Source organism: Anguilla rostrata, chromosome 18 (genome assembly GCF_018555375.3).
Source record: "Anguilla rostrata isolate EN2019 chromosome 18, ASM1855537v3, whole genome shotgun sequence".
Lineage (NCBI taxonomy): Eukaryota > Metazoa > Chordata > Actinopteri > Anguilliformes > Anguillidae > Anguilla > Anguilla rostrata.
In genome coordinates, this window is record NC_057950.1 from 13,975,553 (window position 1) to 13,996,584 (window position 21,032).

At 44.1% G+C, this 21,032-nt stretch overlaps 1 non-coding gene across 1 annotated transcript; it reads right to left on the reverse strand.

Annotated features, from left to right (window-relative positions):
• Window positions 1–17,187: 17,187 nt before the first annotated feature.
• Window positions 17,188–17,281, reverse strand: trnai-uau (transfer RNA isoleucine (anticodon UAU)). Its single transcript has 2 exons — window positions 17,244–17,281; window positions 17,188–17,223 (listed from the first exon to the last, which is right to left on the reverse strand). It is a non-coding gene; the product is annotated as a tRNA-Ile (tRNA).
• Between the last annotated feature and the right edge of the window lie 3,751 nt (window positions 17,282–21,032).

The window sequence follows — 21,032 nt, forward strand, 5'->3', positions numbered from 1 at the left end:
CAGATCGGAGGGCCGATAAAGGAACCGCTCGCTCAGCCGACGGGAACGGAATTTTCCATCTGGCTCTAGTCGAGGCACGGAGAGGCGTGGAGAGGCACGGCCGGCCGCTGGCACGCAGCTGTTTACTTTTAAAGGCATATTTTTACAATTGTTTGCAATTTCCTGATCACACACTGGCAGACATGAGCTTGACTTTGAACTCTGAGCAGTCTTGTACCCACTTAGCCACCACTGGCTTTCACCCCCCCTCCCCCCAGTACACCCAGCCCCCCAGCCCCCCCCACCCCCCCGCAGCACCACCTCTGCCATCTTTCACACCCCTAAAAGCTTTGACCTCCCCTGAGCCCAACACCCCACCCTCTCCTTCAGACTACACTGCAGGGCTTCCAAACCCCGCCCCTCCTTCATAAACAAAATCCCAAGTGTAGAATATAAACATAGATATGTTTTTTAAATTAATAATTAAAAAACAAATCTGCTGTGAGGGCTATGTGAAATAATTGCTTTTATATTCCTTTAAAATGAGTTGCAAATGTGAAGAGGAGTGGAGCTTTAGCCTACAGACATGAAATGGCAATAATTTCAATTATACAGCAATGCAGGGTAGGTATTTAAATGAAGGGGTGCACATGTCAATGCTACATGCTAAAGAGTGATTAAGGGCCTTACACAGTGCCTCTGCACTTCCTGAGTCACGCAGTAATTACACATTCAGCTCATAGCTGATATATTGGACAGGCAAATGTGTAAACAAAGGGTTCATATTTAGTTCCGCGGCATGTTTCCACTTCACGGTGTGCTTTTCCCACACAACCGCATGCAGGTTCAGATTCAAATCGTTGCTGTCAGTACGTTCAGACGAGCAGCCAGGTGAACAGGTTCTGTGCGTGTGCCGGGGGCCATGTGACGCAGAGAGCGGAGACGCAATAACAGCTACGCCCAGCGCCCCGCCATCGTTTCCTCCGTTTGTGTGTGAAGGCTTTATTTGGAGACCTCAACCGGACCGCTGCGGTCCCACTCATTTCAGATGAGGGTCTGTTTTGAGTGTGTGAATATGTGTGCAAGTGATCGTATTTGCCTGAACCGCCTTTGAGTCGAGTCCCATGCGTACGTGTGGACATGCACACGCACACGAGCACGCACACAACCTCTGGACCACTCACAGACACACTGATTCTCTGGACCACTCACAGACACACAACCTCTGGACTACTCACAGACACACTAATTCCACACCCTTGCACACACTTGCATGCAGACAAATACGTATTGCACACGCTGACACACACACACCCGCCTGACCGCTAACACACATGGACTCCCCCACCTGAGGAGTCACTGGGCCTGGGTGGGCTGCGTTTGCCGCGCGTGGTACAGCGGGGCTTGGCAGCTGAGCGAACGGAGGCCTGCGCTGACCCCCCCCACCCCCCAACACAAAACACACACACACACACACACACACACACACACACTGAGGCCCGCCCACCTCCTCCCAGCAGCGCCTCAGACCAGGGTCCTGTCTGTACATGCAGAACGGTCTCACTTTGTTTCCACACTGGAATGTGTTATTGAGCAAGAGCTCAAGAACAAGGCCCTCCCAGCCCTTTCTCAAAGTAATCAGATCCAGCCGAGTGCTCCTCTCTCTCTCTCTCTCTCTCTCTCTCTCTCTCTCTCTCTCTTCTCTCTGTCTCTCTCTCTCTCTCACATGCACACACGCACATAGATACATGCACTGGAGCCTTCACATGCCATTTAGCATAAGAATTTGTGATGGGAATGTTCCAGAAAATGATTGGCACTCTAAAATGTGTTTCTCTTTTTTTTTTTTTATCCTCCACAAAGAATTTTGCCAAAGAACAGTGCTTATGTGGGATTTCTCAGTGGTTAGGGCCACATCGTGAGTATGAATTCATTGAGAGTCGTTTTTATTTACTGTCGTGAAGAGCAACAGGGAAACATGACAAATGTGTGCCATCTCTCCCTCATTCTCTCTGCTGCTCCATCTGTCCATCTCCACCCATAGAGGAGAGAACGAAAAGTACAAATGAAAGTGTTCCACTGAGACTTCCGTTAGGAAACACTTTTAGAAAGCATTAATTAAAGTTATAGCATTAGTCCATGAAACCAGTCAAGAGTAATGAAAAAGAAAAGCTGTTTTTAATAATGACATTATACATTCAAGTATCTGGGACATCTGCATAATAATCATAACACTAATAATAATTGTAATTTTAAAAGTACATTCCTCTAGGAGTGACTCACACACACTGTCTGGCAAATCCAAGGCCACTTCTATTTGCGGGTGCTTTTTCAGTTGGCCGCTGTTGCGGAAATTAATATCAAATGTGTTCTGGAGCTCATAAATCATGGCTGTTCAAGGGAATTTTTCCCTCCTTTTCCTGGAGGAGTCATTCGGTGCCTTGCACAACAGGAACAGGCATTTGGTTGTTCACTCTCGCTGTTTCGTGAGGGAAAGTTTGGGAATGGCCGTCCGTTTGCTTTGTGACCCAGATACCTGTCTCTCTGCGGGATGGTCTCAGGCAGTTTCGGGAGGGGGTTGGACCAGTGTGGGGTAAAGTGAAGTGGGTTTGGAGACACTGGGGTTCATTCGGAGAAGCTTGTGATATTTTGGGGGTGTTGATGAGACAGTGTGGAGGAATGCAGAGGCCAGGTAGATGCCCTGTGAAGTCATGGGGCAGGGTGGAATAAAACAGGATAGTTTGGGGCATTATGGGAAAGAAACAACTCACTCGAAAAGGGAAGCCATCAAAGCGCTTGTGTGGGAAGGTGCATTTGTGAATCTGCTGTGTTATCACTGATGACCGCAAATATGACTGAAACTGTGAAGCGTTTTTTTGCCTTCCTCCAGTCCATGCTTTGATTGAAAGCCACCGGGTCCTCCACCCGCCACCTCCACCCGCAGGTGCGGAGAAGCAGAGCGCGGGAATCTCCCGCCAAGGGGACCAGTCGCTCAGCGGCGCCTCGCTCGCTGGGATTAAGTCGGATCACTGGCTGTCAGAATGGAGCAGGGACACCAAGCCAACACTGGGCCTGGTGCGGGGAAGAACAATGGACGGGGACACGTGTTGGTTTTACAGGTCTGGGCCGGGCCATCGGCGATTCCCCGGGATGCAGAAGGGTTTTTTTTGGGGGGGGGGGGGTTGGTGCGTTGCTATGGCAGAGGCAAAATCAGCCAATGAAGAGAGCTTTAAACATTTGAGGTAGTGGGCGAAGGAGGGTGGTATAGTCATTTGTGGTGTGACGAGGGCAGGAGAGCAGGTTCAGAACAGGGGGAAATGAGGACAGGAATGTGGAGGGGTGGGGGTAAGGGAGGGGGGGCTGAGGTGGCCAGGAGAGCAGAGCCACCCTGTTAAAGCCCCTGTAATCTCTGCCGCGAGTGGTAAGTACACACAGCGACATCGGTGGGGCGGGGGTGGAGTCGGGACAATCCCGTCTCTCCTGCATCACTGAGCGATCAGGCTGAGGAGCGGGGCGACCCAGCAGGCTGGGTCACCTGACCTGAGGCCCTTGGACCTGCAGCCGGCAGTGCAGAACACGTACATTCCTTTCACCCGTGGAAACCAAGTGGGATACTGTGGCTACACAGTAAAATGTCCAGTGTTAATTCAGCTCTAACAGAGTACATATGAGTACGGACCCTATGTACTCTGTAATAGTTGATTTAACACTACAGCATTTTACTGTGTAGGAAGAGTTTTTTAAATTTCATTTCACATCTATTATTTTATTGTTTATTTCAGATGGTTATCTGTGCAGCTGCACTCCACAAATAATTTCCCACAAGAGCAATAAAGACACAGAGGATGCCAAATTGACCAGCGAGGGTCACTGGTAAGCGATGAGACGCAGTCGGGCCTAGTGAAACATTGCAGCCAAGTATGCCGTCAGCAGCAGTGGAACAGTCTAGATTTGGTGGTGCCAGAGCAGAGCTTTAACAGGATGAGCCACCCAGCTGCGCAAGATAGAATGTTTTCTCTTTCCCGTTCTTTTTCCTTGGTCCATTTTTTCCTCCTCTCAGTCTCTCATTGTCCCTCTCTGCTTCTCTTTCCTTGCTGGCGCAGTTCTACTGTGTATGCTGGAAGGCCGTACCACCTCCCCGGTCCATCCAGCATTCCTCCTAAGGGACTGCAGCATGACTTCCTCTGGTCTTCTTGCAGGAAAGGTGTCTGCTCATTAAGAACTTTGCTCAGCCCCATCCCTCTCTCTCTCTCTCTTCCCCCTCCCCCTCTCTGCCTCTCTCTCTCCCCCTCTCTCTCTCTCTCTCTCGCCTCACTGGCTCTCTGTTGGTTCTCTCAGCAGCTCTCTCTCTCCGGCTCTCTGTCTTCAGTTTCTATGGCTGCAGGGCCCCGTCTCTCCCAGCAGGCCTCCCGCTGACAGATGCTGGCGTCCTCTTCCTGGAGGTCCGCGGCGCGGCGCGGCGCGATGACAGCGGTGCGGAGACCCCTCTAATGGAGCCGCTTTGTGTGCCGCGTCCAGTCATGTGACAGGGCTAACAGCAGTCTTCCCAGCGGTCTCTGCGCTCTCACTGTCCGTGCTCCAAAGAGGCAGGAAGACGTGCTTGGGGCTAAAGAGGTTGTGTTTTGTTGTGTGTGCGCTGCGTGTATGTTTGAGCATGTGCGAATAATCGTTGTTTTGGCTTTGGGGGAGTTGCACTTTGGGGCTGGGGGGGTTGCATAAAGCAAAGCTAACTCCGATGATCTGATTTTGACCTCATCTTGAGACATAATTGGCAGTTTACTTTGAGTGATAATGCAACAGTGCTGACCACAAGCCCCTAGACTGTTATTAAAATGGCTCATTCGGTGCTAGCGCAAGCTCCACTGGTGTAACCTAATGTAATCGTGGAGTAATGACAGAGAATTTGTGAAGTCAATGGAATGTTTGTACAGCTCCAGTGCGGCCTCCAAAGATGGCTGCAAAAACAGTCCTACAGCCTGGAAGGAATGATGTCACCCACTTGCTCTGATGTCTTAGAGACTGCTACAGCATTATAGCTGCATTTCCATTACATTTCTTTAATGAAATATTGCTGCAGTTTCTGCTTTTTTTGTAGAACATACTCATAAACACACTATTTATTTCAGACATTAATGATTTTCTGTCTGGTACTCAATATTTATTCTATTTTAAGAAGAAGAAAGAAAAGGCCATCATTTCATTTTAAAAAATAAAAGAAAAAATCCAATTAATGTCAATGAAAATAAAACCTTAAGTAAATGTGGCCTTGTGAGAATAAAAACAGTGACGAATCTTTGAAGAAAACTTCAAAGACTACGAAACAATACGCCAGCAAGTAACTCCAACCCGCAGTATAAGTATACTATTATTAGCTTGTATATATTTGGCAGAGGGCCTTAACTGGAGTGACTAATAGAACCCTCAAAGATAATCATATATACAGAGAGGAAACAGATGGGGAATGTAACACGCTGTGCTATGAGAGACGGATCAGTAAGCAGTGGCACTAGCAGAGAGAGGGCAGCGTCAATCCAACTCAATTTACTCTGATCTCAGATTATTCAAACATCCTCGACCGTACCACTCAGAAAGCCAACCTAGTGCCTTCACTCACATCTTTATAACATCTTCTAAATCGTTCTTAACAATAGCAATGATTTATGAAGGAAATCATGAGTTATCTAAATGTGACATTTTACACAGGTTATTACTTTTCGTCTAGATTCCTACCCTTGGACCAAATTTTTCCCGTAAAATGTTTATGACTCACTTATAAAGATGTTATAATGTGGTAATGGATGTGTTATGCACGTTTCGTGATGGCGGTAGGTGTCAATCCACAGTATCGATCACACTTCTCCACTTTGAAAAAAGTGTGACAGGTATAATATAACACCACTATTTATTTTAGCCTGGTATGCCGTGTTCAAATAAGGGACACAAATGTGCTAAGCAAAGGAATCTGCATTATTAAGTGTTTTACCAGTCACCAGGTACTTATGTAACTTGTCTTCATGCATGTATGCTGAGCAGTGTAGCAGGTTTAGGTGTGCAATTTTCTGCAACTGCATGAGTGTACTAGAACTGAATGGCCTGTTTTCATGCGTGTATGTGGAGCTGTGTTTAGTATGCTGCAACTGCATGTGTGTACTAGAACTGAATGGCTTGTCTTCATGTAGTGTTAGGCACACTATAACTGCATGTGTGTACTAGAACTGAATGGCTTGTCTTCATGCAGTGTTAGGCACACTATAACTGCATGTGTGTACTAGAACTGAATGGCTTGTCTTCATGCAGTGTTAGGCACACTATAACTGCATGTGTGTACTAGTGCTGGATGGCTTGTCTTCATGCAGTGTTAGGCACACTATAACTGCATGTGTGTACTAGAACTGAATGGCTTGTCTTCATGCATGAATGCTGAGCAGTGTACTAGACTGTGCTAGCACTGATGTAATGTCTATAGGTGCATTACTCTTTGGCTGATAAATGTTGAGAGCACAAGGTAGAGGTAAGGTAGAACCTGATTTATAAATGAATTGGGAACAGAAGCCATTCAAAGTCTGAAAAGTTTGCGACTTTCCAAGCATTGTGAGATTTTTAAATCAAGAGAAAGTGTGACTCCCTTTCAATTCAATTTTTAACCGTTCTGCATTTGTGAGGACACAGCTTGATATCCATAAGGCGTAATTGTGTGTGCTACTACCAGCTTCAGGCTGCAGTCAGGCCATAACTCCTCAGGTTCTACTGTACAAACCTTGCTGTACAGTGTCAGGTCTTTAATCACCTGGAATAGGGGGGGGGGGAGTGGAGGGTCGTGCGCTCAGCACCTGCAGCACAGTTTGCCTGCAGTCTGAAGATGTTTGATGAGGGGATTTGGGCTGGCCCTGTTTTTCCCAGACTGCGCTCTGAAAGGGGGCTTGTTCCCCGGCCCCCGGCGCCGGCCGTCCGCTGCCAGGATCCAGCGGCGGATCTCTTTGAAGCGGCCGCCGTGTCAGCGCGTCCCGGGACATCGGCATGCCCGGCCTTGATGTGGCAGCGCCGAGCGATAGCGGAGCGCAGAAAGATCTGGGCCGCCTGCCCGCGTCTCCCGTTTCCCTTCCCCAAAAACGTGCCGTCCCCCCTGCCCCCTCCCCTCCTCTGTCACTCACTCAGCGTGTCCGGCTGTCTGTGGGCCGCCTGCCTTCGTGCCAGGCTTCCTCCTCTGCTTGGACCTCTTCCCACTCACCTGTCTTCGCTCCCAGGCCGCTGTTCCCCAGGTGAGCCAGAGGCGTTTCCAGTGCGATTCGAGCCGGGACAATAGCATGCTGGCTAACCCCAAATGCAGTACAAGGTTTTGCCCCGAAACCAAGGTGAGTAAACCAGACGTAACATAACATAATGTCGAGAACAGCTCATTCAGCTCAACGATGCTCGCCATTTTCCTGACTAAATTAGTGCTCTGATTACCTACAGACTAGAAGGTATCTAATGCCGTATCAAGCCTAGTCTTGAAATGTACATGTGCTAAAGCAACACAAGCAGAATGCCGCTTTCTGTTCTTATTCTTAGTCAGTGTAGATATGGTCGTGTGGGTATGAAAGCCTTGTTGATCAGTATCGGTAATAGAAGCCCAGCACCAGTGCCATTAATGGGCTACAGTCGGGTCAGTGCAGTAACTGACCCTAACCCTACTGTAACCTACTTAATACCTAGCACCACTAGTTTCATAACTCCTCAACACCCTAACCTAGTTAACACCTAATCCTAACCACTAGCTGCCTAACCTAACCTACTGTAACCCCTAACCCTAACCTAGCTGTAACTACCCTAACCTATGTACCCTAACCCTAGCTCTAACCCTAACCCTAGCTGTAACCCTACCCCTAACCCTAGCTGTTACCCTAACCCTAACCCTAGCACTGCTGCGCCTGCCATCAAACATTCTTGTAACCGTCTTTGACGAGGCCTAGTTAAGTCATATGAGTACTGAAACGGTTCTGTATGGCCAATAATGCGCCCCCCCCCCCCCACCACAGCCATGCGCTCTGGAAAAAAGCGGGGGAGCTGAGTTCCTCTGTTAGGCGGGCTGCGCCGTCCTGCCAGACACATAGCGCATGCATTCATCAGGAGCAGCCCTTCCAATAAGCTGCTATTACTCATGAAATTGATCCGGATGGGCCAACGTGTCCAGGAGGATGTGGTCGAGAGTCCATTTTGAACAACAAAGCCAGGCTCTGCAGAGAATGGATGATGGCGGTGGGTGGGAGTGAGATTTGGAATGGTAGACTGGTGATTGGGTTGGGGTTCAGCTGATAAAGCCAAAAGGAATTTTTAAAAAGTTCATATGGGTTATATAATTTTTAACGTCCATGATTATAATTTTATTGCTGGTGAATGTCACTATAGAGTCAGCTAACTATTAAAAATAGGCAGAAAGAACATTGAAGGAATGAACAGTACTATTTTGAAGCATGTTCACATACACATGCAGAAGCTTGTCAAATGCAGGCTATCGCAGACATGCAGAATGCACACACAACCTCACATGCATACACATAACGCAGGTATACACCCTTGCATATGTATATACACATACTCTCCGTCTTTATCATTCATGAAACTCACAAAATAACTCATATTTAAAACAAGCTTGTTTCGGGACATTTCCAGGAATAGTGTTCACGGAGGTGAATTGGCCGAGGAGATGGCTGCAGTTCTGTTCTTTTTAATTACCCTAATGAGAGTAGCGGGAAAACTGTGAATAACCCCCCAACCCCACCCTACCCCCAGGCTCCTGACCTGGCCATTTGCTCCTAACACAATGTTCAGAGCGAGCGGCTTCAGCATTTCTGGAACCTTCCACTGCATTTCTGTTGCCTCAGTGTTCCAGAGCCATTTCTCTCTTCGCCTCATCGCTGGCGGTCTCTCTGCCAGAGAGGCTGACCGGGTTCCCGGCAGACGCCGGCTTTCCTGTTGTTTTTCTGAGCAGCGCACATGTGCTCCCGTAGCCACAGGGAACACCATAGAGGAAGAGCATTCACAATCAGCCAGAACCAATGGGACGCTAGCGGCATTGTGGGCCACAGAGAGACGGAGGTCCTTTTGTGTGCTGCCTTCCAACGCTCCTTCCGAATACTTACAGTGCACCGTTTCATAGAAGTTCTTCTTGAGCAGCTCACGAGAATCACAGTTTCATTAACAGAAGAGCAGAGCCATTTCCCTCCTGAGTAACGAGCATGGAGAACTTTAGTGCATTGTGTATAAGTGCTGTAAGCTGTCATACTGCTGTAGAGGGTAGAGGGCGCTCTTCCCTTTGGCTCCCACTTTGAGCTCTACTGTTGGACCTTTGAGCAAACATGAGAGAAAGAACTGCCCTGGCATGAGATCATTTTAGACGTGTGACCATGAAGACTGAGTTTCTCCTGGTAAATGCGTTTTTTACACAGTCCAGTGATATAACATGGTTATCAGGGCAGGAGTATGTACCCATTGCTGCTCTATGAGAGGGTGACCATCAATGGCCAAAATGAAAATAAATTGAGGTGAATTCAATAGGCTTCAACTGTTTTTCCTTTCCACTTTTCATACTTTCTTTAACATTCATTAATAACACACCCCCCTCGAATAAAAAAAGAACGAAAAGTTGAGAAACGTTTACAGAGCATTTACAATTCTTTGGTGACCTTTGACCTCCAGTCCACCACTCCCCGTGTGCTTCCCTTTGGCGGTGCTGACATTCTGCTCTTCAGGGCATCACGTGAGAAACAAAAATCACAATAATTACTTCGGCTGCGAGTAGCTCCTGGCAGTCTACATATAACAGCCACTCTATCAGCTGTCATTCCTCGCATAAATATTGCCTAACAATCACACTTCATCGCTGACACATGTGAATTACAGATTTTTCTGCCATTAGTCACGAGGGGGGAAGGGGGGGGGGGTGTTATTTAACGTTCCAGGGCCGCGGTCATGGAACAGGCCTTTCAAGCCGCCGTTCCGTTTCGCTAGAATCTTGCTCTCAAATCTGTGTCAGCTGTGACTCAGAAAAGGGGTTGGGTTAAAGGTGATTGACAGCAGAGCGGAAAAAAAGATTCTTTTTTTTCCCCAGTGATTTCCAGGCCTGTCAGCAGAGGGCTGATAAGATAAAAGTAAGGGGGCAGGCCAGACTGGGAAAAACAAAACCATTGTTTTGTTTAGTCTTGTACTGCACAATCGTGATTTGAGCTTTTTGGCCCTCAGCAACTGAAATCCCGTCATCCACAGAACAAGAGTGAGAGATCAAGAGTAAAAACAATAATTCAAAATTAAAAAAGGGTTGAATAACAAAAAAAGGATATATGAACAAACAGAGAAAATGTAAAATAAATAATTATTATAATAATAATGTCCAAGAATATCAAATCCAAGGACTGAAACAGAGACAAGACGAGAACGAAAAGAAAAGTTGTAAAAATTATTTCAATGCATCTAGTGTCTTTCCACCCACCTGGAAGATTAATAGCTGCCATTTTGTGTCAGAACACTCACCGTATATCAGCTGCCAATTCTGAGATTGCAATATAGAGTTGGGACAGTGGGCCAGGTCGGTGGGATCATAGATGGCGTGCGTGCTCTGATCCAGTGGGGTTGTGAGCAACACACTATTTCTAATCTCATGAGAAACTAGAGATTGGATTCAATCAAAACTTTAGCCCTCATATTAAGTTACCTGGGAGCAAATCGGGACTCTGTTTTCGGGGAAAAGCCATGAACAAATTTCATTGCAAACCATTGCGACAACATCTTGAACATGCATAACATCACAGACCGCTATTTGTTAAAATGAGAAGTTGGACAGATGCATGCAAAAACACTCTCTCTTTCTCTCTCTCTCTCTCTCTCTTTCGCACTCTCTCTCGCTTGCACAGCAGCACATTAATCCACTGTGGGAACAAGACTTGATTTGAGATGAGAAAAAAAAAAAACACGGAAGAAGGTTATCTTCATAAATCTTTCTTGGAACTTTTTAAACAGATGAATGCATTGTCATGATGATTGTGTTTTTGGCTCATGCCCAGTGAAGGCTGTCTGCATTTGAGACCAGCCAAGCATGCATGAACTCCCACAGTTCATCACAAGGCAGTAGGGACAGGGTGCCAGGCCATGTAAGGTGGGATAGCCTCACATCCATCCCACATCCCAAATCCAGCGTGTTTGAGCCTTGTGTCCCACACTCCCGCCAGTCATAATGTGCGTAGTCTGCTGGGAATAGAAGACCTCGTGGTGTGTGCATGTAGCACACCTCAGTTCTACTGAAATCCTGGGAGATTCCATGATTGCCCCCAGTCTTGTCCCAGCAGCGCATGGTGCCACCCACCTCCACCTCCATTTTAAAATCTCTCTGAAATGCACCCCTTTGACTCCCAGACGTCAGATTCCCCAGGTTGGGCAAACGCCTGCGTAGACAAAGTGCCGATATGTCCTAAAGCAGAGTGACTTTCCCAGAATTCAGTGTGAGGGCGAGTTGAAGCCTGCCACAGTGCTGTTCCTGCCCCCGTCACCGAGCGACTCAGTGCGCTGATTGACACGATCACACACGATCTCTAGAGCCGTCCTGCTACCGTCTGCAACGTGCAGGGATGCAGTGCGGCTGGTGTTGCAACACTGTGAGCTGAAAATATGCTGAACGCCTCAGTTTTTAAAGGCACTTTAAACTATGGTGACATTATGAGATGACAAAACTTAGAGAAAGTGCTCAGACTTACCAAACTTTGACAAATCCCCCTTGTAAGGTGCAGTGACTTGCGTGCTTGGGACATTAGTAGTCATGCACAAGTAAAAAAATATTTCATCATCCAGTTGAATGTAAATGCGCAACCAAATCCATACCTATACCCTAAATGGATAATGTTTCAGGCCAGATAATAATCATTGTTATACAATATGCTGTCCTGAACATTTGTGTTTACTCTGTCAGTCCTCTCTGACCCAGATTGCCCCTTACCCTCAGTGTCCATGGCAACATTGATCTAATGCTATACTGTACAAGCCAAAGAAGTGAAGTAGAGTGAATCATGGTATGTGGTATGTATCAGCGGTTTCAACAGTCATCACTTCGTCCCACCCTGTCCCTTTCATGAGCAAAAAGGAAAATATTCCATGTCAGTGTTGAGAATGGAGGAGACGACAGTGTTAACTGGTGAGCATTTCATTTGCAGCAAGAGGCCAGCCTGTTCCCTCCCATAACCTCGTTTCCACTGATCTCATGCAAATTGCATCTGGCCTTGACTGTTCCTGGGAGGACATTAAAAACAAAGGTTAAATCCCCAAGAAGCCATGTTTTTTAAATCAGCTGTGTTCTCTACTTGTAACAGTCAATTATATGAATTTTAGTCATTTAATTTGCACCAGTGTGGAAGCCGCAGAGACTGCTGGCCACCTGCCTGGACTGCCCCCGCCCCAAATCCTCGCTGTGCGCCTCTCTCATTCATTATCCATCCCGTCACACTCATCCGTCTCGGGCCTGCCGGTCGGTGCAATCGCTCGTCCGCGCGCCCGACCCCCACTGGTGTCAGACTACACCTGGATTTCCTCCTGCACCCACCATCGAGCCGCTGGAGTTGCACTGAAATGAGATGTGATAAAGCAGCAGGCGCCAGATGGCAGAAACGGGAAGCCACGCGGCTCGAGTCTGGGTGGCCGAGCCGCCAGTGATGGCGTACTGTACCTCTGCTGGTGCAGGCACGGCCTTCTCCAGAAGAGAACTCTGGGAGCGTGGGTAGGATGCACTGAAAATTCCCATTTTTCCAGCTTATGAGGGGGTTGCAATGGAACTGCCACTCAGCTATGGCATTAGTTGAACGTCCTGTGCATATGCACCCTTCTTTCCTGTGATTAAAAGACCTGTTACCCAATCAGATAGCCTGGGTTGGAACAGAGCAAATAGCAGCTGAACAGGTTGGCATTCCTGACATGGATTACACATCTGGCCTCTGTAGGAATACCCTGAAGTAGCGCCCTCCCTTTGTAATTTCTCTGATCTGAAGTGAACACTGGACTAGATGAGGTTTCTGCCATATTGCTTTCACCCCTATGTTCTATAGATCGAAGGAAGTAAGGAAGGAAAGATGCAACTTCATATTTTTTTAAAGCAACCCTCCAAGTATCCACATGAAATTAATTCCCACAATCCCCGACTCTTAAATCCTATGCAGCACCACAAGCAATTCTGTCAATACGGTGCTATAACTGGTGGGCCTTATCTCACAGTATTGCATAACCCGGAATGTCTCTGACCTTCATCAAACACAACTGCCATAAAAAAGGCTCTTTAATTTGTCCTTGGTTTGCCCAGAGGACAGCCTATTGATATTAGGACAAATGCAACGGCTGATGTAAGTACAGGAAAGGATGCGTCCAAATGTCATATTCTTAAACCACATTGCAAATGAAGTCTGACACAGCGATAAGACCAGTTACATTTGTCAAGGTACAACGTTAGGTCTTAGACTAGTGGTTGTCATGGCACATTCTAGTAATATTAATTACTTATAAAAAGTTCAGCTGACAAATATCAGCCTCACACCATGTGACAAAGCCTAAATCCAATGACCTGCTGACTGGGGACTCATTGGAGTCAATATATACCTTACCCCATGTAAAACCTGATTTCCTGATGTCCATACACAATTTGTGTTCTCTTTGTAACGCTAAGAAACAATCCATGGGAAAATGTTTGTTGTATTTGTGATCATGATTGTGACTAGTAGGATTAAATGGGATAAAATCAAACTTAAATCGTTTTTTAGTCAGACTGTACTACTGTGTACTTACTGTACTAAAAGATTTAAGCGGGAAATAGTTCAGCATTAACTTGAGTGGTAACAATTCTGTGTATGATAATGCTGACCCATATGTATTATATAAGATCAAGTGTAGGCTCTGTCTTTAAGTCCATAATCTCCTCAAAATGAGACTAATCTCAAGACTACAGGGGAAAGACTTGGACATTGTTGTAAAACATTATCTTTATTAAAAAAAACTTTATCCTGATGCTTGAGTGATAAACTTTTAGTCAAGACATGAACTGGAAGAAACGTTGTTACTTCCTATATAAAAGAACATGGCCAGAGCCTAACTGATGAGCTTAAGAGAGCTTTGTTGCCAGGTGGGCTGTAAGCGAAAGAATAACCCTGTGTCAACTTGCATAAATAAAACAGGAAAATCGACTCCCATAGGTGGCAATAATTATTAACTTATCTTGGCGAACGTCAAAGAGTCCCTAATTGATCTTAATCACTGTTAATTACTGCCAGGCTGGAAGTTTCCATGGTAACATTACTTCGCCGCAGGCATAGGAATAAGTGCCATGTGAAGTCGGAATCAGACCTCTGGCTTAGACAGGGGAGTTACTGGGCCCGACCTCAAGGATTCTGCTATGGACCTGACTGAAACCAGGTCCAGCACACACGGATCATGCTATAGCGATATGAACGCATACTGAACACAAACACACTCCTCTCTCTTATCAGCAGGCTCTACGAGTCAAGAACACAGACATCACAGCTGTGCAAACCAAGCGAACAGAGCAGATTGTTGCCAGAGTAACCGCAGGGCGCAGGGTCCCAGGGATCGCCCAGTGTTCCCGTTATGTTTACTCATGACTCAGACCTGCATATGCAGACAACAACAGCTTGTATTTACAGAATATTCCTCTAACTTCATCACACACAAAAGAAGACGCACTGCAAACTGTTTGAAAGAGTATAATTACCATTACTTATCCGAGATTACATTTTGTAAAAATAAAAATAAAGTTACATCAATCGAGGAAATGAGCCTGTATCTAAACTGTTTTCATTCAAAATCTGGCATAGCCACTCACAGCAAGTCATCTAGCCTCCAGCGCTCATTCAGAAAAAAAGAGAAAAACAGTTCTCAGAAACCATAGACAATAGTGCCATCAAATGGTCAGCCTGGTCTACTGCATTTCAGACAAACTTCGGGCATGAGCTGCTCAGTACTCCATTACACATTCACCCCACAGCAAAATACATAATTTCAGATCAATTTGCAAAGCACTCATTTGCAAGGTCACAGGTTTCTACCAAAACGTAAAATGTTAATTTAAATAAAGGCACAAACAGGGGTTGTACTGAAACTGCCGAATCTTCAAAAAAAAACAAAATAAAAAAACAAAAACAGTGTACACATGGTGTACATAGGAAGGTCAACACAACATACATTTTACGTTGTAACGTGATAGGGCAGAATGAGTCAGATACAGTATAGTGGATATTTTCATGGTATGACTGGGGTGGAAATAGGGGGCAGGTACCGGGAATTCTTCTGGCAGCTGAACAGTCAGTATCTCTGACTCAGACCAAGGCCGCCTCCTGCACGAGATCACCATGACGACCAAAACAAGGCCACTGCAAAGGCAATCTGGATCAAGTGAAAATAAACCCACTGCAGTGCGTGGCAATCAGAAATGGAAGCCTTGGCACGCCAGAGTTAAATTGTGCACTGACTTTTAAGTAACACTAGCCATTTATTTTTCCATTTGGGTTTTCCAGTTGAGATGAAGAACAACATTTCGATACGCACACACACACACACACACACACACACTGTTTCTGAGCAGCTAATTGGCCTTGGAACACAAGTTGCCCTGACACTGGCCCAGGCCCTGGTATCGGTTGTGACCTTTCTGTTCAGCTGGTGTATTAATAACAGACAGGATCACGCTGCTCTCAGATAACTCACCCAAAAATGCACAGATACCTGAGCCTATTTATTTCTCAGTCAAAAACTAAAGAAAGAAAAGAAAAAAAATGTTACAATACTCTAAATCATTCAATAAGGTCAATAATGTTGATAAATTCACAGGCCTACTAGTTCCTGACTAGTTTTTTACATGAAATATTCAAATTTCGAACAGGATTAAATGTGTCTGCTGCACACCTTGTTTTTCTGCCAGATTTAATTTTAGGTGAGGTTATATCGCCATCTGCAGACAAGAAGGAACAACACAGACATTCACAGCTAATTACAGCTGAAAACTCCCAAGACCCTCTGTGTCAAGTTCTTAAGATATTTAGCTTATTCAGCTTATGTAGTGAGGATGGCTAATTAGTAGAATAGAATAGAAAACTTTATTGTCCATTAAATATAAAATAAAATGGATGTTTTCCTTCAGCTCAATGCTCATTGCAAGTGACAGTACACATAGTATAGTATAATCATCACAACATAATTGCTCTCAGCATTTGGACTGTACCACATCTTCCAGAGCTAATGCTAGCCAAATTATATTCTCTTCATGTGTTTGACATCCCAGCATTTAATAATAAATGCCCATTCATCTGTATAATAAATACCCACCTGACAACGAACACAAATTGGAGCAGTTGACTTTTCTGCAACGTTCCAGTGTACAGCATGGTATAAATACCTCAAGAGGGGAGTCAATACAAGGCAAAACTGCTCAAGAGACATCAATGTAATTATTTCCTCTAGTCACTTACCTAAATGTTCTCAAGTTATTTCATTGTCAGGCCAAGTACCACAGGTAAACTTTTGGGTTTCACATGTGAATTTGAGATATTCTGATATATAGATTCTATTACTACCCTAGTTTCATAGAAATATGCAAAAAATAATCATAAAGTTATTTTTGATTATTATTTACCACCCCCCTGTCCTCCCCCATCTACACAAAGCACAAAAGTATATTTAACTGTCATTTTCTCAAAATGACATATTCCCCATATACATATGCTGTGACACTTTGTCTTTAAAAGTAGATACAGCCACAACATTTTACATACAGCTTCATAAATATATATATTTATACACAGACAATATGGCTCTGTAGATTACCAACCATTTTGTGATCACATTAAAACAAGAAAAATAATTCTGACTTCATCCACTGAGTCCAGAAAGTGATTGGTGTAACATGCAAATTACATGATTGTATTGCACCTTAATAATAATTTTAAAAATTCAAGTTTTAGTGCAAAAATATCTTGTATTTTATAGTATATTCTTGTAAGAAAAAAAAGTTTCCCTCCTATTCACCAGTGCTACCTCCCTATAAATCAATGTGTTCCTGTACCTTCTGGTTATTCTGACAAAGTAGGAAATTGTAGGAAGCGAATTTCATTGCCGTTTTTAATGTACAATATTTCGATAATGTTCGTGAGTATTTTACTTGGTATGCTTCACACCCATTTCTAAAATGTATGCTCCAGGTGAGGCTCGAACTCACAACCTCGGCATTGCTCTGCTTTGTACTGCTGTATAAGTACCGCGCGCTAACCGATTGCGCCACTGGAGCTCCAGTGCAGTTAGCCCACAATAGAGTTCATAGCTGCTCCACATGGTCGTCATAATTCCTTGAATTTATTGGTTATTACCTGATTGTCCCGAATATGTTTCATGTTTTTTAAATATTGGCTACATCATGGATACATTCACATTATACTGTGTGATCCCAAGACAGCGGACCGTAAAAAAAATTATTAGCTGTAAACGGCAGAGCACCTTCTTTTCAGCCGGTAGCATTAGCTAGCTAATATTAGATTAACCATCTGCGTTGACATCCAGTTCGCTAGCTGCATTCGGTAGCCATAACCAGGAAACGGACTGGCTGATTCTTATTTACCTAGCTTAGCTAACTAGCGTAGCTAGCGTTCGATAATATTTCGTAGTTCCCCGTATGTTACGGGTGTAATCACAGTCCGTTTTGCTAGCTAGCATTAGCTTGCGAGCCTTCACCACAGCCACTCACAGTAGTAGCCGGCAAGATAACGTTAGCTAATTTAGCGCGAATTTTGGCAGACTAAAGTTTTATCAACATTTAGCTAGAGATCTGGCTCGTGCTGGCTTAATCGTTTAAAAAGATCATATGGCTAAACAAATTTTAACAACCTTAAGTTAACTAGCTAGGTAGTAGGCCGACGCTGTCTTCAACCGTTGCTACAGTGTCGATCATTTTATACATCCTGCTGCCCAGTTCTAGTCTAATACTGTCGGACCTGAAAAGTCATGCTTGGATGTCCGCTAAGTAAAGACAGCTAGTTACCTAACGTTAGCTGACAAGTGTTTCGACTGTTTAGTTAAGTTGGCTAGCTGCACACATAGCAAATATTAAACTGAAATATTAACTAGGTACCCTAACGTATGGTTAACGTTAGCTGTAAAACAAAGGCCTCTCGCAGTGTCCGCTGTCCGCACACATCTGCGGTCTTGGTAGGCTACTCGTCAGCCCGTCGTATCAATAGAATGTCAGTAATACGCAAGTGGCCTACCCTGCGCACTGTTCGCCCGCGTTTCCCCTCAATACTGTATCTGACGGTGTTGGAAAGAGCTGGAAAATGTAGATGGAGAATCTTTCCTGTGTAAGTGATTCGCAATATTTGTCTATTAGACGTATTCATTTATCAGTATTACAGTATAATCATATTGGTCATAATAACAGCGAACCTACTCCCAAGAGGTCAGTGCTAATAAAAGGCTGTCCAGCGGAAGCCATGGAGTGGGAGTAACCAAAAATGGTAAATGACTATTGAATAAAACTACGTTGAGTTGAATTGTGGTTTGATTAATAAATTATTCATTAATTAGAATTATTTATTGGTAACCAAATTAAATAAAAATGTTTTTAATTAAAAATCAGGCATCAAGTTAAGTTAAAAAAAAAACAATTCCACGCAGTGCAAATCCATTGGCCGTCACTTTAATCAACTCGAGAAAACTTCCATCAATTGATCTGACTATGTGTCAATCAAAACACTATGAACCCCTTTGACGAAGCCTACATCCAAGTTTTCTGGTAAGTTAACATCTGGTTGGTTGTTTGGTTTGGTCAAATTCCTGAAATAGGAAATGTTATGCAAATGCATACCGTGGCAAGATCACAAGTGTGGACATTCACACAGGGCCAAACACTGAATCATGAATTGTTCTCAGGTTATTTTAATACAGGTGTTTGTCTATTCTTGATATTGTTTTCTTTGTATATGTATTCATTCTATTGGAACTCAGCCACACAGTAAAATGTCCAGTCTTAATTCAACTCTAACAGAGTACATATGAGTGCAGCAGGGACCAGAGTTGATTTAACACTGAACATTTTACTGTGCATTGTGTTGTGTGATTGTCACCTGCCCAGGGACTGCAGATGAAAATAAGCCTTGACTACTTAGTGCAATAACTTCAAATGGTAACATGCTAAACACTGTAAATAATATCAGAAAAATGAATTATAAATAAAGAGAAAGCACCCTCATCCATCATTTTGTTCAGGCTCCGGACATTCATAAATGCATTAGTTGCAATGTCATAAAATGCCACCAGGGGTCAGTATTTGACCACACTTATTGCCTTAGTCTTCATTAAAATACAGTAGGACAAAATCGTTTACTATCGACTGAAGACACTGTTGGTTTGATGCTCATAGTTTATTTCATTTCCACTTTATTTTTTTTTTTACTTTTTAATATTGACAAAACAAAACACATTATGTTTCTTGCAATTGATTACTGTTAGCAATTGAGCAGGGCGGCAGAGTGGTACAGTAGGTTGGGGGTTCGAATCCGGCCCGGGCCTTCCTGTGTGGAGTTTGCATGTACTCCCCGTGTCCTTGTGGGTTTCCTCCGGGTACTCTGGTTTCCTCCCAAGACATGCAGGTAGGCTAATTGGAGACTCTAAATTGCCCATAGATATGAGAGTGTGAGTGAATGGTGAACGAGTGGTGTGTGTGTGTGTGTGTGATAGATTGGTGTCCTTTCCTGGGTGTATTCCAGCCTCTCACCCAATGGATGCTGGGATAGGCTCCAGTATTCCCTGCGATTCTGTCCAGGATAAGCGGGTATAGATAATGGATGGATGATAACAATGAAGAGTTTTAGTTTTGGTTGAAATAGGTATTGACTATTTAGAAGGATTACTAATGGTTCGTTGGAAAATGGTAAACAAAAATGGATGGGCCTTTATTTTTCTGGCTTTGTGCAGTGGTAGCTGAACAACTGTGTGTTTACATGAAGTCAAGTCATACAGAAGTTAATGTTTCAAAGGACTGAGAGCCTGTGCACTTATTCTGTGAAAAACCTTGAAAGGTCAGTCAACTCATGCTATGGGCCTATTTGGAGAACCTGGAAAAAGTCTCAGGTATCATTCCTCAATGTTCCATAATTTAACAAATAATTTCAGATCCAGTGATTGCGAAGGCTATGACCTATGGATAACACAATTGTGATCATGCTTCTTAAACCTACTTGGTCTGCTTGCTTAGTGGATGGGGGTATTGTCATTTTGAACGATACCCCTTTTTATTTGTAATACGCTTTATGATAAAGTGAGGATGATTAATCAGCATCAATAAGTAGCCTAATGAATGACGTCAACCTCATTTTCTTAGGGTTTGTGTATACCCATGCCAGTACACAACCACCAGAACTCTGTACTTGTGTGCCTGTTAGCTAAAATTATACATCTATAAAAATTACTATTAAAAATATGGATAACAAAAATAAAACCTTAAAAAGTTTGTACCCATAGGCAGCACGATGTTGTCCTTGTGGCTAAATATATTGCACTCAGGCTGCATTTTTAATCATTGCTGCCAGGGTTTCCTTATTTATTTTTTGGCCATGCATACTTTTGGTGACTATCGATTTTTCAACAGTGAAATATTCATATTGGGGAGATTTCCACTTGGTATCCAATAGCAACAAATAATCATTTTAGACAGGAAGGTAAATTAAACAGAACTAAAACGGAAGCTATGAAAACAGATTTGTAAAATGCAAAAAAAACAAAAAAAAAAAAACAAAAAAAAACATAAGAAATGCACTTGCCCCAAAAACTTTATTTAATAAAAACAATAATAAACGACGCGGCATTTGTCCTGCGCTTGTTGGGTGTTCCGGGCCACTATATGCGATACACTGCCTTGTACATTATTGTCCCTGTAACAGGACAAAACTGCTGTTAAACGTTCCTAGCTACCATCTTGTTTAGTATAAGACTATCATATCCGTAATTAAAAGTACACCGTAAACCGGGATTTCAGTTTCTAATCAGTC